Source organism: Manis javanica, chromosome 11 (genome assembly GCF_040802235.1).
Source record: "Manis javanica isolate MJ-LG chromosome 11, MJ_LKY, whole genome shotgun sequence".
In the NCBI taxonomy this organism is placed as follows: Eukaryota; Metazoa; Chordata; class Mammalia; order Pholidota; family Manidae; genus Manis; species Manis javanica.
In genome coordinates, this window is record NC_133166.1 from 110,959,312 (window position 1) to 110,975,723 (window position 16,412).

At 54.5% G+C, this 16,412-nt stretch overlaps 1 protein-coding gene across 5 annotated transcripts in view; it reads right to left on the minus strand.

Moving 5' to 3' along the window:
- The window catches only part of SHANK2 (SH3 and multiple ankyrin repeat domains 2), a 471,338-nt gene extending 455,262 nt beyond the window's left edge, over positions 1-16,076 (minus strand). For 2 of the 5 annotated variants that reach the window (XM_037011439.2, XM_073217288.1), the window contains exons 1-4: positions 15,643-15,978; positions 14,618-15,499; positions 12,000-12,132; positions 11,248-11,357 (exon numbers count right to left, since the gene is read on the minus strand). The gene's annotated coding sequence lies outside the window, so the exon portion shown is untranslated. The other 3 variants (XM_073217284.1, XM_073217285.1, XM_073217283.1) reach the window with 3 other exon arrangements.
- Between the last annotated feature and the right edge of the window lie 336 nt (positions 16,077-16,412).

Here is a 16,412-nt window from a genome sequence, read left to right on the forward strand (position 1 = left end):
TGGGTTGAGTCTACACCAACCCACACTGGCCAGTGCGTATGGAGCAAGCCTGCAGGGCCTGGAGGCCAACATGAGACCCACTGGTACCCTGGCCAAGGCCCTCTGCTTTCCTGAGGCCTAGTGTTCGCTGGAAGGGCTGGGCCGGGACCTCTGACCTCCCAGAGCAACATTCCTCAACCGTGCCATGCTTGTGATTGAGGCGACAGAAAGCACCAGCAAGTTAGTGGGCGTGCCCTGCAGGACGCACGGCTCCCTGCTGTGCTCCCTGGCCAGCACCCCTCTAGGCCTGGGCTGAGCCCATGAAGGGGAGACACCAGGCTCCCGAGAAGGAGCCCCCAGCCTCCTCAGCAGGCAGGGGGGGCCCTGGCACAGGGAGGAGCCATGCTTCACGATCTCGCCAACATACGGGGTCACCCCTGTTTGCCCCGACCCAGAAAGAAAGGTAGGCCTTGTCCTGTGATAAGGCAGCCTGGGCGAGGTGAGTGGGTAGGACAGACTCAGGGTTGGGATCCCAGACCCGATGGGCTGGTCCCTGCTAGAAAACGCGCTTTCTGAAAGCAGGGGCACGCCCTTATGTCACAGAGCCCAGAGGAGGAAGCCACCCCAGTGCCCACCAGCAGATAAGTCTATGCATACAGTCTATACATACGGTGGAACATTCCTCAGCTTTAAAAAGGAAGGGAATTCGGACACCTGCTGCAACTTGGATGTACCCTGAAGACGTTATGCTCAGCAGAACACACCAGTCACAAGAAAGACAACTTCTGTCTGATTTCACTCAGATGATGTCCCTCGAGGCGTCAGATCAGAGACAGAAAGGACGGTGGGCGCCCAGGACTGGGGGAGGGGGAGGGGAAGTCAGTGCTTAGTGGGGACGGAGGTCCAGTTTGGGGACATGGAAAACACAACAATGTGAAGATGCTTAATGCCACACTGAGTATGCACTTCAAAATGGTTAAGATGGTAGACTTTGTGTTATATATATTTTACTGCTTTAGAAAAAGTTAAGTGCAAAAGCATTTTTACATCATTTTCTATTAAATTCTTCACTTATCATTTACTGCTTCCCTCACCTCAAGTCTTTGGCTCAAATGCCAACTTCTCAATGAGGCTCACCCAGACACCCTATTTCAAACCGCAACCACCCCTGACCCCCACACTCGCTAGCCAAGCTCTCTCTCCTCTTCGCCTTTATTCTCTCTCTTACTCATCCCCTGGCTAGAATGCCATCCCAAAAGGGTAGGAATACTTGTCTGTCTGATTTATTGCTGAATCCCAAGAATCCAGAGCAACTAAACAGACGTTTAGAGGATATTCCGCACAAGCACAGCAGAAAGCCCTTGGAACATTCTCCAGGGCAGACCACATGCTAAGCCATAAAAAAGCCTCAGTAAATATAAAAGGATTGAAATCATACAAAGGATGTTCTCCAATCACAATGAAATAGAATTAGAAATTGATAAAAGAAAGGAATTTTAGAAATTCACAAATTGTGCAAGTTAAACACTTATGCCTAAACGATCAACAGGTCAGAGAATAAATCACATGGAAATTAGAAACCATTCTGAAATGAGTAAAAAGTAGACAAAATATATAAAAACATGATATACAACTAAAGCAGATGATATATAGCTATAGGTGTCTATAATAAAAAGACCTCGAATCAATAAACTGTCCTCCCACTACTGCCAGGCAGCTGTGTCTGGGGAGGTCTCTGCCTGCACATTAGGAGAAACCTCCACCTGGACCGGGGAGGTTCTCGATTCTGACAAGGAAGAATTCTCTAGCAGGTCCAACGAGGGCAGGGAAGAAAGGGATTCATGAAAGCCAGAGCAGCCGGGGAGGGAACGGCCGCAGCCGTGCAGGCCGCAGAGGGCGAGGAGGAGCCAAGGGAGGGAAGGGAAGCCCACTGAGCTCCTGCTCGGCACAGGGCAGGTCCCCTGCCAACTCCTAAAGCCGTGGTCCCCTGGCGTCCAGTGTCCGCTTGGATCTGCACGGCATGGGGACTAAGCCCCGACCACCCCAGGATATGGGGGAGCCACAGAGCACTGGATGGAGTGGGGACTTCCCAAGGGCAAAGAAAGGAGATTTGGGGGCAGGCTACTAAAGAGCAGGATCCTACAGCTGCAGTCCTGCCCAGGCCACCCAGGCGATGGGAACTTGGGGGCCCAGATCAGAGCTCTCAGCAGCCCCTCCCTACTGTGAAGGTGGTACTTGAAGTCTGGAAAATAGAACGAAATAGCAAAGTGACAGAGACACCCCTGGAAGAGCGCAGAGACAAAACGTAACAAGTTGGGCAGTGGGAAGGCTTTAAAAACTACACGCTCCAAGAAGGGGGGGTGCGGTCAGCCTCGGAAAGGGGGCGCACTTAAGGGCTTAAGGGTTTGGGGTGTTACAGGTCCTTTTGGCTAGGGGTCAGCGTAAGGCATGATCTACACAGGTAATTCACAATTCCTTTGAAGTTCTGTCTTAAGAACACAGTTATTAGGTGACTGTGTTGGTCCCTTCTCAGCATTCTTTATCCACACACATTCTTATCCACACACGTTGGTTTACACTTTGGAGGCCCGTCTCCTGTCCTGGTTACAAAGTTACTTAACTGATTAAGTGGAGGGAAGAAGAGGGGGAACAGCCTACAGATTACGTTAAATAATAAGCTGGGCCTTTTTCCCAGGGTAAGTAGATTTCACAACGGCCTGACCCTCGTCCCAGTTCCCGGCGCTACCTCACCACCCTAGGAAACTAGAAAAAGAACAACAAACTAAAACTTAGGAGAATGAAGGGAATAATAAAGGTCAGGATAAAATGAATGGAAAAAAGAGAAAAACAACAGAGAAAAAAAATCAGTGAAACCAAAAGTTGGTTCTTTGAAAAGATTGATCAAATTGACAAACTTTTAGCTAGTCTGACCGACAAAGGGAAAGACGCTCATTACCAAACTCAGAAATGAAAGAGAAGACATTTCTACCAACCTCACAGAGATAAAAAGGATTGTAAGGGAGCGCTATGAACAATGACTCGCCCACAAATCAGCTGAGATGAAAAGGACACAAAGTAACAAACATGACTTGGGAAGAAATAAAAGATCTGAATATACCTATACAAGTAGAGACTAAATTAATAATGTAAAACTTCAAACACACATAAAAGAAGTCCCAATCCCAGATGGCTTCACTGGTGAAGCCTACCAACATTTAAAGAATTAAATACTAATTCATTACAATCTTTTCCAAAAAAACAGCAAAGAATACTTCCCAACTCATTTTATGAAGCCCCTATTAATGCGATACCATCACAAGAAAACTACAGATGATCTCTTATGCACATACATGCAAAAAGATCGATATTAGCAAACTGAAGCCAGCAGCATATAAAATTATAAGCCATGCTTAAGCGGTATTTATTTCAAGAATGAATGTAATTTCAAAAATCAATGAATGTAACACACTCTTATCAGTACAGGACGAAAAGTAGCTTATCGTGTCAATAGACTTGACAAAACCCAGCACCCCTTCTTGATAAAAACACACAACAAACTAAAAGTACATATGACCCTTCTCAACCCAATAAAAGATGTGGACAAAGAAACCCACAACTGACATCACAATTAATGGTGAAAAACCGGGTGCTTCCCCCTGAAATCAGAAACAAGGCACAGACCTCCTTTCTCTCCACTTCTACTCAACATTGTCCGGAAGGTCCTAGCCAGGGCACCGAGGAAAGACAACGACATAAAGGCATCCGGACTGGACAGGAAGACGTAAAATGACCCCCATTAGAAGATGACATGATCTTGTATGTAGAAAATCCTACAGAATCCACTAAATAAGTATAGGAACCAAAAGGTTCCTCAAGATTATAGGACATAAGATCAACACACAGAAATGAATCGTATCTCTACACACTAGCAATGAACAATTTATAAGTGAAATGAAGAAACCAACTTCATTTAGAATAATAAGAAGGATAATTTAATTTTTAGGTATAACTCTAACAAAAGAAATGGGACACTTATCATCTGAAAACTAGAAAACATTTTTGAAAGAAACAAAAGACCTAACAAAATGAGAAAAAATCTTCTGTTCATGGATCACAAGACTTAATATTGTTATGATGACAGTATTTTCCAAAATGAGCTAGATTTAAAAACATCACTGTCAACTCCCAGATGGCTTCTCTGCAGACGTTGATGAACTGACCGCAAAATTCAAATGGAAACTCCAGAATAGCCGAAACAGTGTTGAAAAAAGAGGACTCACCCTTCTTGATTTCAAAACTTACTACAAAACAACAGAAAGCAACACAATGCCGTCAGCATTAAAAATGGACATACAGATCAAAAGAATAGACTTGAAAGTCCAGAAATAACCCATGTTTCCACAGTCAACTGATTTCTAACAACAGTGTCATGACAATTCAACTGGAAAGTATCATCCTTTCAACCACTGGTGCTGGAACAACTGGACATCTACAGACAAAACAATGAAGTTGGGTCCCTTCCTCACACCAAACACAAAAATTACTCAAAATGGATCAGAGACCTAAACCTAAGAGCTGATAGTATTAAAACTCTCAGAAGACGACACAGGCATAAAGTGCCATGACCTCAGCATAGACAAACCCTTCTTAGATGTGACACCAAAAGCACAAGCACCAACACAAAGAGAGTCTCCATCAAAATGTATCATTTTCATACTTGAATGGACACTATCACAAGGTGGAGAAGATAACCCACAGGATGGGTGAGATTCTCATCAAATGTATCTGATAAGGGATTTCTATCTGAAGAGTTCTTACAAGTTAATAATAAAAGGACAAAACCCCAGTTTAAAAATGAGCAAAGGATCTGAACAGATATGTGTCCAAGGAAGACATAAAAATGGCCAACAAGCACATGATAAAGTCCTCACATCATTACCCATGAGAGCAGGCAGATTATAAAAAATAAGATGCCACTTCACACCCACCAGGACGACCATAGCCAAAAAGACAGATAACAACAGGGGGTGGTGAGGAGGTGTAGCAATCAGCCCCTTGAACACTGCTGGTCGGGATGCACGGTGGTCAGCCACTTTGGAACACAGTGTGGTAGTGCCTCAAAAGGTCACCACGTGACCCAGCAATTCCACTCCAGGTGAATTACCCACGTACACATGTCCACATAAAAACCTGAACATGAATATTCACAGCAGCCTGATTCCTAACAGCCAATATGTGGAGACCAATATGTCCACCAACTGAAGTATGGCTGAATGAAATGGCATGTTTCCATACACAGAGTATTTATTCAACCGTAAAAATGAAGCACTGGCGTGTGCCAGAGCATCCATGGACATGCAACAGTATTCTCGTGAATGAAGCGGTCACAAACGGCTGTTAGGTGTATGACTCCGTATGTGCAATGTCCTGAACAGGCCAAGCCATTGAGGCAGAAAGTGGATGAGTGGTGGCCAGGGCCAGGGATGAGGACGGAGGCTTCTCGCGGGGGTGATGAGAACGTGGTGAACGTGAGTGTGGGGGTGATGGCTGCACAACTCTGAGTGCACGAATCCCACTGAACTGCCCACCATGAGCAGGGGGTTGTATGGCATGTAAATTGTGTCTCCACCAGACTGGTTTATGTTTTTTAGCAAGTCAAGGGCAGTGCCAGCAGGGTGGTACGTGACCATGGAGCATGCCAAGCACTGTCCCAGGCCTCGGGATGCACTGATGACCAGGAGGGATGGACAAGGGGCCTGCCCTCCTGACCTTCTTCCAGTGGAAGGAGGCAGGTGACACATGCCAAAACCAACACATGTGACATTCAGGTCTGAGTACATGACAGAGAACCAAGGAGGGGCAGCTGTCTGGGGTCTGGTCCCCTCCATCCCCGTGTCCCCTTCCCATGGGGGCCGCAGGGAACAGGCCTGCTGGAAGGTAAGAACACCACCCCTCCCTCGGAGAAGGCCTCTGCCTCTAGCAGGGGCCTGCAGGACCCTGATTCTCCCCAGGGGCAAGTAGGGGGACTGTGGGTGCATCAACCTTGTACTCCCATTTGGGGACCTTGCATATTCATGTTACTCAAGAAATCAACACCCCGAAAAACAAATAATCAACTGGATTGAGTCCCTTCTCAGCCTCCACCCAACCTCCCCTCCCAGCTGGGGAGGAAGTGAACAGAAGACACCCCAGGGCCGGGGGTGAGCTCAGCTCTTCCTGAATGTTGGAGATGCCCTGACACCATTATGAGCTCGGCTGAAAAGTCTGCCTGTTATTTAGAGTGGAGACAAGAAGTCACTCAAGTCTGGAAGGAAGTCATGAGGGCCAAGAACTGTTCAGCCACAAAGCTAACCTGGAACAAACGCAAACCCGAAGGCTGACCTTACACCACACCTGAACCAACACACCAACAACCACGAGCCTGCTCGCCGTTCCGCTGCTCCAATGTCATTAACCCGGCAGGGAGCTCAGACTGCCTGCTGCCAACAGGGGCTGGCGCTGGTGCAGGGCAAAATACGGAGGTGGTGCCCGTTATGCACTTGGTGACCAAGGCCTACTTCTGTGACTTACTCATTCCACAAACATCTGTCCAGGCTTGGGGACAGCGTGGGGGCAGGGACCGGCACAGTCCTTGTCTGCAAAGCATTGTCTCATTCTGAAAGGCTGCCTTTGCTGTCCCCACCACACCCTGCAGAGATGACAGAGCTCAGCCACTAAGCCACACCTCAGGCCCCTCCTCCAAGCCGGGGTGGATGGCCCTTATCAACCAACGCCCAGGGCGGCTCGGTGCCCTGTGCCTGGGTCTCCCCCAAGCACCCGGGCAGCTGAGCAACCAACTTCTTCTGATTCCCAGAGCCCAGGCGGCCTCCTCTACCGAGGAGCCCAGAGGGAGTGCAGGGCAGGGAGGGGCCAGGCCAGTGCCGGCGGATATTCTCACCTCAGTGGGTACCAGACGCGCTGGGGACAGCGGCCAGTCTAGGATTCTCTGGACTCTTTCCCCCACACTCCTCTCCCCTCTGGCTCCCGGGGACGATTCTCACCCCGGTTCAGCCCGACCCGGCAGAATGCCCAGACAGACAGACCCAAGCCAGCACGGCCCAGATGGCCAACGGCTGAGTGATGGCAGCTGCGTGCTCCCTGCCTGGGCCTGGGGGGCCAAGGCTCAGAAGGGCTGTCTATCTGCGGCCCCCCTTTGCACCCACAGCCCCATCTCTGCAGGGACACCCACTCCGTTGTGGCTTCCAGAGCCGTGCATGCTCTCCTCCCAGGTGGCTGTCCCCACTGATGCCACCCCCTTCTGCAGGTGCCTTCCACATGCAGGCACCTCACTGAAAACAGCCTTCTTGTCTTTCCAAAGCTGTCAAAGGAGCTGCATGGCTCCCCAGCTGTCATCACTGCACAATGCAGCTTTTGGTGACATCGGATACACAAGTTACATCTTAAATAGTTAATTGGCCTCATCCCTTCAAACCCCAGCTGTGGATGGAACCAGCTGCCTGCGTTCCCTGAGCCCACAGCCCACAGCCCACACCCTCGGCCTCTGCCACCAGCAGGCCTGCCACCTGATGACCCTGTGGAGCTCCTGGCTAAACGTCACAGATGCATCTGGAACGACAAGAAAAGGGACACGTTGTTGGAACCATCCACCCGACTACAGGGCAAGGCCATCTTCAAACCCCACCCTGTCCATGTCGCTGGTCCCATGCTTCCTCCGGCAGTTCCCAATGGCCAAGGAACCCTGGGGGAGCCCCCTGTCCATTCAGGGGGTCTGTGAAGTCAAGCCATCTCCATAATAATACTAAGATATTAGCTGTTTGTTCACTCTCCCCCTCTCCCAAGCGTATGATGGAGTTTTCCAGAAGCCACAAAACATGTGATATTCCAACAGGCTGAATGCAGAGCAGATACAAGACTCCAGCAATCTTCCCCTAAACCTCACAGTAAAGAGACTTTGCAACAATGTGTCTCAAAACCACACTTCTAAGGCTTTTCTTACTCTGCAAAAGAGCTGTTTTCCATAAAAACAAGTTATTTACATTGACATGTAATGGGTTTATTATTGTCATTTTAAAATACATTAATAACTAAGTATGTTTAAATTAATTTCTAACAGGATAAATATTAATAAATACGATGCATATACGCAAAAAGCTCTCTGGGAGCCTTAAAAACTCTTTGAAGATGGTAAAGGAGTCCTTAGAGGGAGAGTCTGAGAGCCCAGTGCTACCTGACCCACTCCTCATAAAGGTGAGCATGAGACTAACGTGTACATCCCCCAGGAGCCGACTTGAGGGGGGACTGGTGGAATTGTGCACAGTGGAGTGGGTGGCTGCCGGGGACAGGGGGCCTGGCTTGACCACGTGACTTCCAGCAGCTAGGTAAACTCCCTCTGTGTCGGTTTGCTCGCCTGGAAAATGGGGGTAATGATATGAGCTACCCCCACCATGTCCCCGAGACACACCCCCTTAACCTGGTTTGAGAGGGTGTCCATCCCCCACAGTCCAAATAAGGCAGATCAACAGAGATGAGCATCATTCCAGGAGGAATCCTGCCAGACTCAGGACAAAAACCCCTGCCGGTCACTCACCCCGCCGGTCACTCTGGCCTGGGCCATCCCCAGAGGGGAGCCCAAACAATTCAAACACAAAAAAGCCAGGCAGCCACAGGTCAGACAGGCCCTGTTTCCTTTCCTCCAGCCACTGGCCGTGCCTCCTAATTCCACATACTTTTGGACCATGCAGTTGCTCTAGGAAAGCAAAAATGTGTTCTCCGGGTGTTTGGGGAATTATTAACAGCATGCACCAGGCCTCGCCGGAACCGTCTGCAGGAATGCCATTCCCAGCTCTCTGAACTCCGTGCTGGACAAAAATCACTATTTAATCACAGCCGTTTGCTGCCCCCGCCCCGTCGCCACAAGCCCAGCTTCAGTAAACAGCAAGGGTGCAATCGTGGCGGACGGATGTTCCCGTGCCACCTGCCCAGGGACATGACATCCCCAAGGTCTGCGGCAGAGCTGCCGAGGCTGAAGGCAGCCCCAGGCAGGGCCCAAGTGAAAACCTCAGAGTGACCTGACTGGTTTTGGGACTTCGTGGAGTTGAATACACATTTGGAGGGAAAAGTCTGCTATTTCACCACTGGCCTGGCCAATATGTTCTAGTCAACAAACATCCCCAAGGGCCGACCGGGGCCACACCCCACTCCTGGTGCCCCTTTAGGATCCTGAGATACAAAGTAGCAAGACCAGGTCCTTTCCTGGGACCTGCGCCCCGTGGGACAGGTGCCTGCAGTTTGCCGGGCCCCCAACACAGAACACTTCATCAAAGCCGCGAAAGAACATGATCTGGGGGGGCAGGGGCGGGCAGAAAACCCCAGACAGGAGTGGCTGTGCCCAGGGCCTTGGGGGGGATGACTGTCAGGCAGAAAGACAGGCATCAGCAGCAGGATGAAAGAGGCTGGGACCCAACCTAGAACCCAGGGAGCCGATCAGGTAAGGCCGACGAGCCAGGAAGGGCTCAGAGTCGAAGGGCTCAGAGTTGCCACCTCTTCGGTATGAGGCCATTCCACACGCCCTGAACCTGGGCTGACCTTGAGACCTGCTCTACCTGATGCAGGTGAGGTGGGGCAGGGACACTGGGCGGCATGGTGATTAACTCTTCCCGCCTGTGATGAAAGATGCCGAGATACACACAGTATGGTAAGAACAGGAGGGGCTCCATTTTGAGGCCAAGATTCCTTTTTAAAAAAACCAAGGAGTCAAGAGGCAAGAGCCCTGTAACATAGTCTCTGGTGACCAGACAATAACCCACCCGGTCTTCAGGCAGGGCAGGCAGTTCTAACTGCGCCGTTCCCAGCGCTGCAGGGGAACCACCGTCCTGGGGAAGAACAGGCAGTCTGTCTTACAGATTATCAGCGGGGACTGTGGACGGTGACATAATGTCTCTCAGAAGAGACATCATGAGACAAGTCAAGCCTACGCCCAAAAACCCCCACCCTGCCCTTCGCCCCATTCCTGAAAGCCTTAAAAGACAGAATCCTAAGCCCCGAAGGGAAGGGCGCCCCCTCTCCGAGGCTGCCCGCACCCCCCTTTCTTGGAGCGTGTAGTTTTTGAAGCCTTCTCTCTGTCCTACTTCAGATAAGCAGGGAGGGGCAGCCGAGAGCTCCTGACTTGGGCCTGCAGGTTCCGGTCAGTGAGCTTCCCCTTGCTCGGCTTCGTCCAAGTAAAGCTGCCCCTGTAGATCCTGACCCTCCCGCCCCTCCCTTAGGGAGTGTATTCAAATGAAACTTTTGCTCACCTCACTACTGCGCCTCTACCCTTCAATTCTTGGCCGCAGCAGGAACAAAAACTACAGGACCAAACTCAGCCCCAGCACCAGGGCACAGCCGAGGCGCCCCACCAACACGCCACCCTCCCCCTGGGCGGGGGCCCCATGCCCTCCGCCCAGACGGGCCTTCTGCTCTGCTCAGGATGTGCGACCCTCTCCCTGCGCCCCGGGCCTCCGGGGACCCAGCCCCCTGGCAGCTGCTCCCTTCCTCTCAGCAAGGTCAGACCTCCCAGGGGGCTCTCAAAGCCCCTGGAAAGCACCTGGCCAGCCAGAAAGTGGGACTCACTGGCCAGAACCCCGAGGGGGACAGTCCGGGGTAGGCACCCCAGTCTGCAGGGCCTGACCTCTGGGGCGCACGCAGGTGGCATCATCTGTCTCTACTGTCACCTAGGTGTCCACACTGTCCCCAGGTCAGAACCCCCCCCCCAGGAGGACCTTGAAGGCGGGGCAGAATCTTACCCATTTCTCTCTTCTCCTCCACAGGGGGCTTCAAGCTGGGATGTGGACCCTTTCCAGGGGCGCTGCCTAAGGGGAGCCCCTAGCTCCAGTCTTCTTGGGCACTAAGGCCTTCGGGCAGACTTCTGGGCAGCCCCTCCTACTTTTACATAAGAAAGGCCTTCCTGTCCCCTCTCAGCCTCAAGGTGAGGGGCGGGGTGGCCCCCCCACCGGACAGAACTCCCCACACCAAACAAAGCCAAACAACAAGGGCTTTAATTAAAACACCAAACAGCCCTGCCTGCAGCTAGGATGCATTTCCCTAACACTGGCCTTTCTCCATTTCCAACCATCAGAACCGTAGTTAGGATTTGAGCAGGCCGCTTTCTCAATCCTGAAGTGGTTTCTGAATACTTAATCGACTTGAGATCACAGGAAATGTTTTTAGAAGTCACATGATGTATATTTTCCTTGCAGAGATATATGCTAGATGGATTAATAAAAGACTTACAAGCATGGAAGTCTATTTATTGTCTTAGGATGAAGTTCTCTGAAGGAAGAGGCGGCACAAATTCAAGAAGCGAAGAGGACAAGGAACATTCTGGAGAGCTCCTTCAGCATCTGTCAAGGGAAGGTGGGTGTCCAGTCACCGTGGCTTTACTGGGAGGGCCCAGGCAGGGCTGGGGAGCAGTTACTTAAAAATGTCAACAGTGACCTCTCAGATGAGAGACTACGTCTTCTGCCAATATTTAAACCTATGAAGGACAATTTTAGGTGCTGGCTTAAAAATGCACAGCAAGTCTAGTAAACGGTGGTCAGAACCTGGGGAGGGAAGAAAGGCATTCAGCGGGGGATTGTTCTAGGGTGGCTGGGGAGCTGAATTTTGCACACAGAAATGAAGCAGGAAACTTGCCAGATTCCTGGTCCCCAAAGGCGGACCTCAATACTACCCCTGGAACCGACATTAACATTCGTTAGTCAATTCAAAACATTTATTGAATCCACTTTCAAAGAAACAAAGACCCTTCACATCAAGGCTGATCTTTGGTGTGTTGACGGTAGCTCCTTCTGGCAGTACCGGGAAGAAATTTTCTATAGGGTGAATTTTCTCCCTAGGTGGTGGGCGTGTTAGCCATGGGGGTGGGGGCGGTTAAGGCTGGCTCTCCCTGAGGCTGCCGGGCTCCCTAGCCCTCCCTGCCAGGCCTGTGGCAGGTGGCCTCATCTGCACCAGGAGAGCGTTCAATCATCAGCTACACCACTCACCGCATGGAGTTTTGGGAGACCTGAATGAGCTCCTCCATAGCAAGAGGGCAACGGCTGCCCGGCAGGAGGCACTCAGCAAGGAGGAACAGTGGCTGTCACTGTGGCAGCTGCTGGCTGTCAGGATGGCCCCACCCTGGGAAGGACAAATAGACCATTTCTGCCCAGGTCCCAGGGCAATGCAGGCAAAGAAATCACCAGACAGCCCAGGCCTCTTCACAGGTTCTTACATGGCTCACCTCTTGTCCCCCAGACTGGGCTGGGGAAGCTCTCTGTGCCCTGCAGCCCCAAGAGTCACCTCTACCATGACACGTCCCACTGTCCCTTCTCTTCTCCCACTAGCCTGGAAGTTCTCTGGCCCACTGGTGACTATTTGTTCAGCCCATTTTATGCAAATGAAGTGAAAATCATAATCCCCTACATCACCACATTCAGGTGGGCAGGCCAGAGGCCCTGGCCAGGTCATGGGGTCACCTGGCCCCGGCTCCAGGTCTGAGCCTGTCACCCAATCAGGCCACAGTCTTTCAACCAGTGCCCAGGTGAGGGTCTGGGAGCTCCAAAGATGAAAAAGACTGGCCTTTGTTTTGGGAGGCTTTCCTCCCCACCTCTCGGCCAGCACCCCTCTGTCAAAGCAGAGGATTCCATACATTTTCCAAAGATCACTTTGATGGCGAAAGATCCTAAACATTCTCTCCCTTAGGCTCAGGACAACTGCACGTCCCGAGGAGGCTGTTAAGGCATGACCCCCCACCACCCCTCAGTGGGGGTGCCAGGGGGAGGGGAGTTCTCAGGCTCCAGATCAGACAGCCTTGGGTGAGGCTGGGCCATGAGTTTACAAAGCTCCAGGAGGCTGGAATTCCAGAGAAATGCAAGTTCAGGGGTCAGGAGCTGGAATCCAAACTGGAGCCTCGCCTCCAGATTTCGGTAGGTGAGGTACCACCTTGGCCTCCCCGGCAACTCCCAACTGAGTCCTGCTTTGGAAGAGCCCCCCTTTCTTGGCTAAGATGACATCAGAATACTGCTCTACTATGCATTTAGATATAAAGAAGTGATATAAAGAATTATTTTTCTATTTAAAAAACTCTGTTTACTAGTGTTTTCCTGTACGTTGGTCAACTCCTGGCATGTCTTTCCATTTCAAGCTCTCCCATTTTTTCCCCATCGCTGGTGAAAAATCCAACGCAGCGCCGTCTCAGAACTTGACAGTCCTCCTGCCAGCATTCCTACCACCTGACCTCCGACCCTCAATGGTCCGGGCTCCTAGACAGGGCCCTGGACCGAGTCACATGGAATGGTGATCCCTCCCACGTCAGCTGGGGGGGCCCTGCACACAACCCCAAGCACTCGCTGAGCCCTCAAAGCCTGTGGGAGACTCACAGAGGATGAATGGGTTTCTAAAGTAAATGGGAGACATCAGGCAGAAATAGCCCCCCAGCCCCAGATGGAAGCTGCAACGTGCTGTGGACGGTGCCCCCTGGGACCACCAGTACAGGTGGCATCGCCTCAGTCAGAAAGGGCTCCTTTCTGTGTCTGAATGACGGTGGTACCTTCCTCCAAAGGGGTGCAAGACCCCCTCTCTTTCACCCATTCCTCCTTCTTGGGAAACCATTAGTCCTCAGCATAACAATGGGGCCCCCTCCTTTAGAACATTGTTCCCCTACGGTTTTTACACTAGCCACTATTCAACAGCCCAATTGCTGTTTCAACAAGGATCTCCCTCAAGCCTCCTAGAGGCCATGGTGACCTCCTAGGCGAAAATCCACAGAGAACCTTTATTAACCCCTGCTTAGCGCGGCCACATCGACCGCCCCTCACTCTGTGCTGAGCACCCTCAGTGGGCACAGCCAAACGCAGCCTTGGTAGCACCTGGGAGTGGTTTGAAAAGTCGGGTTCCCCCAAAGCAGCTGCCTCCAGGGTCTGTTCTGGACATCCCCAAACCCCCGGGGTGCCCCGCCCAGGTGCCCAGCAAGGCGCAGGTCGTCACCACTGGTGATTTAGGGGCAGGGCGCCGTTGACTCCTCGCAGCCGGGCCAGCCCAGCCCCAGGCACAGGCCACAGGGCCATCCCCAACGGAAGACTTCCCAAATTACCTCCCCGCTTCCTGGGGCTTAATTTAATTAGCGGATTGACCTCATTAATTCCAACTTGAGTTTCAAACAAAAAGAGGTCACTTAACTACCTAATTTACTACCTCGGATTTCCACGTGGAAACCACTTTTTTTTCGGACGGCCTCTGAGCACTCCCACCGCTGCCGGCCCCGAGGCCCCCCACCCCCACCCAGAACCGCGGCCCCGGCTCGCACCTGAGCTGCCCAGGCGCCTTCTCGGCCCAGCCACCCACGGACGCTTTAGAAGCTGCGCCGCGAAAGCCCACGGTCAGGAGCACCCGCCTCGCTCCCTTTGGCGCCCCCGGCTCTATGGAAACACCACCTCGCCCGCAAGCAGGCCCGCGGGAAGGGCGGCACGCCGCGGGCCTGCACCCGCCAACCTCCTGGGCCGCGAGGTCTACCCCGGCTCCCGCACCCTCCGAACCCGGCGGCGAGGCTCTCCCACGGAGCACACCCTCCCCCACGGAGGTCCACCACGGCCCCCGCCCCCTCCACGCTGGGCGGAGGTCTCACCTGTCGCGCAATCGGTGGACCCAGCTCAGGTGGAGAGTGCGCGGTTGGCGCCTCCAGGTGCTCCAGTCCTGACCACCCTGCGGAGGCGCCCGGGCCACCGGCTGCGCGGGCGGAGCTGCCCGGCCGCCGGGAGGAGCGATGCCCAGGCGAAAGTTGCCAGGGAAACTTGAGCAACTCGAGCGCGCCAGTGCCAGCCTCCTGCATAATTCACGGGCAGCGGCGGCGGGGTGCGGGGGCCGCTTACCTGCACCAGCCGGGCCCCCCAACCCAGGCCGCCGCGCGTTGCGGGCAGAGGCCCGGCACCTGGAGAGTGCTCTGCGCGACCCCGGGGTCGGGGGGCCCAACCCGCGACCCCCCGGGCCTGCACCGACTGCGCCGGCCCCGGCCTCCCGAGCCCGCTGCTCCAGCCGCGCGCCTACGAATGGGGTCTTTGGGCACCGGTGCGGGGTCCGGTGACCACAGCGGGGCCTCCGGGGACCCTGCGACCTCAGCTTGGGTCCCGCCTCCCGCGCGCCCCCTGGCGGCCGCACGCCGGTTCCTCCGCCGGGCATGTGAGCCCAAGTCCCCAGGCTGGAGGCCCCCGACCTAGAGAAAGGGACCCCGGCGGGGGATGGAGGCAGGTCCGCCCGCGTTGCCCCAGGAGGGGGGCGCTCCGCGCGCTGAGGGTGAGGGGCTTCGTGGGCGTAGGGGACACATGGGGTGCTGCTCCTGCACTCTGCGCCCACGCCGCTCCCAAACCGTTTAAAACAGCCCCTACTCCAGAGTCCCGGGGTAGGGGGTCTCCATGTTGAAGCGACCCCCACCCGGTCGCGCGGAACCCTCTCCCAACCCCCGTACCCAGACACTGACGGGTTCTGGACGGCGCTTGCACGGTTGGGGCTCCTGGAATGCAGACGCACCCAAAATGCAGCTGGTGAGCAGGATCAGCACCCGGCGACCCCCCCCCTACTGTCCTTGCCGGCCCGCGCGGGGTGCCCAACCACCCCTGCCCGGCGCCCGCAGCGCCCCGCGTCCCCCCGCCTTACCTGCTCCGGCGGCCGCTCGGCGAGTCAGGGCGCGCCGGAGCCCCCCCAGGGACGGCCGGCGTCCGCGCGCACCTGGCTCCGCGACGGGGACCCGAGCGGCGCCGCACCCAGCCCCGCCGGAGCGCGGGAGCCGCCACCGCCCAGGTGCCTGCGGGGAGGGGACGCCGCGGCCCCGCCCCGCGCCTCGGCCGGGCTGGGGGCTTCGCGCCGGCCGCCGGGCCCCTCCCCTCCGCCGGGCGCGGGCGGCGGGGGCTGGCGAGCGGAGGGAGGGGGAGGGGCCCCGTGCCGCCCGGCCCGCGTGCACGACCCTCCCCGCTCCCCGCGCGCCTCCCGCAGCCCGCACCTGCCCCGGCCGCTCCCGCGCGGCGGCCGCTCGCTCTGTTGTGGCAACCCCGGGAGACGGCGGGCGCCCAGGGCCGCCTCCCGCCGCGCCCCGCCCCGCCCCGGCGGCGGGGCCCGCCGCCCCACTTTCCCCGGCAGCCAGCGGACCAGAAAGTCCCTTAATTTTCTGAAGGCCGGCTCACTCCGCGCGATTATCCCGAGCACAGCCGGCTCCCGGCCCGGAGTGTGTTACGTTAATAGAATTCGGAAATACAGAGGCCGACCGCACAGCAGAGCGAGTGCAGAGCGCAGGCAAACTTCGCGCCGCAGACCCGCCGCCATCTGCTTCCCCGGCCTCCCCCCATCCTGGGGCGCTCAGAGCACTGTCCAGCCAAGTTCAGATTCCGGGGTCGGGGAGTAAAAGCCAGCCGCTCAGACAAAGCCCAGAG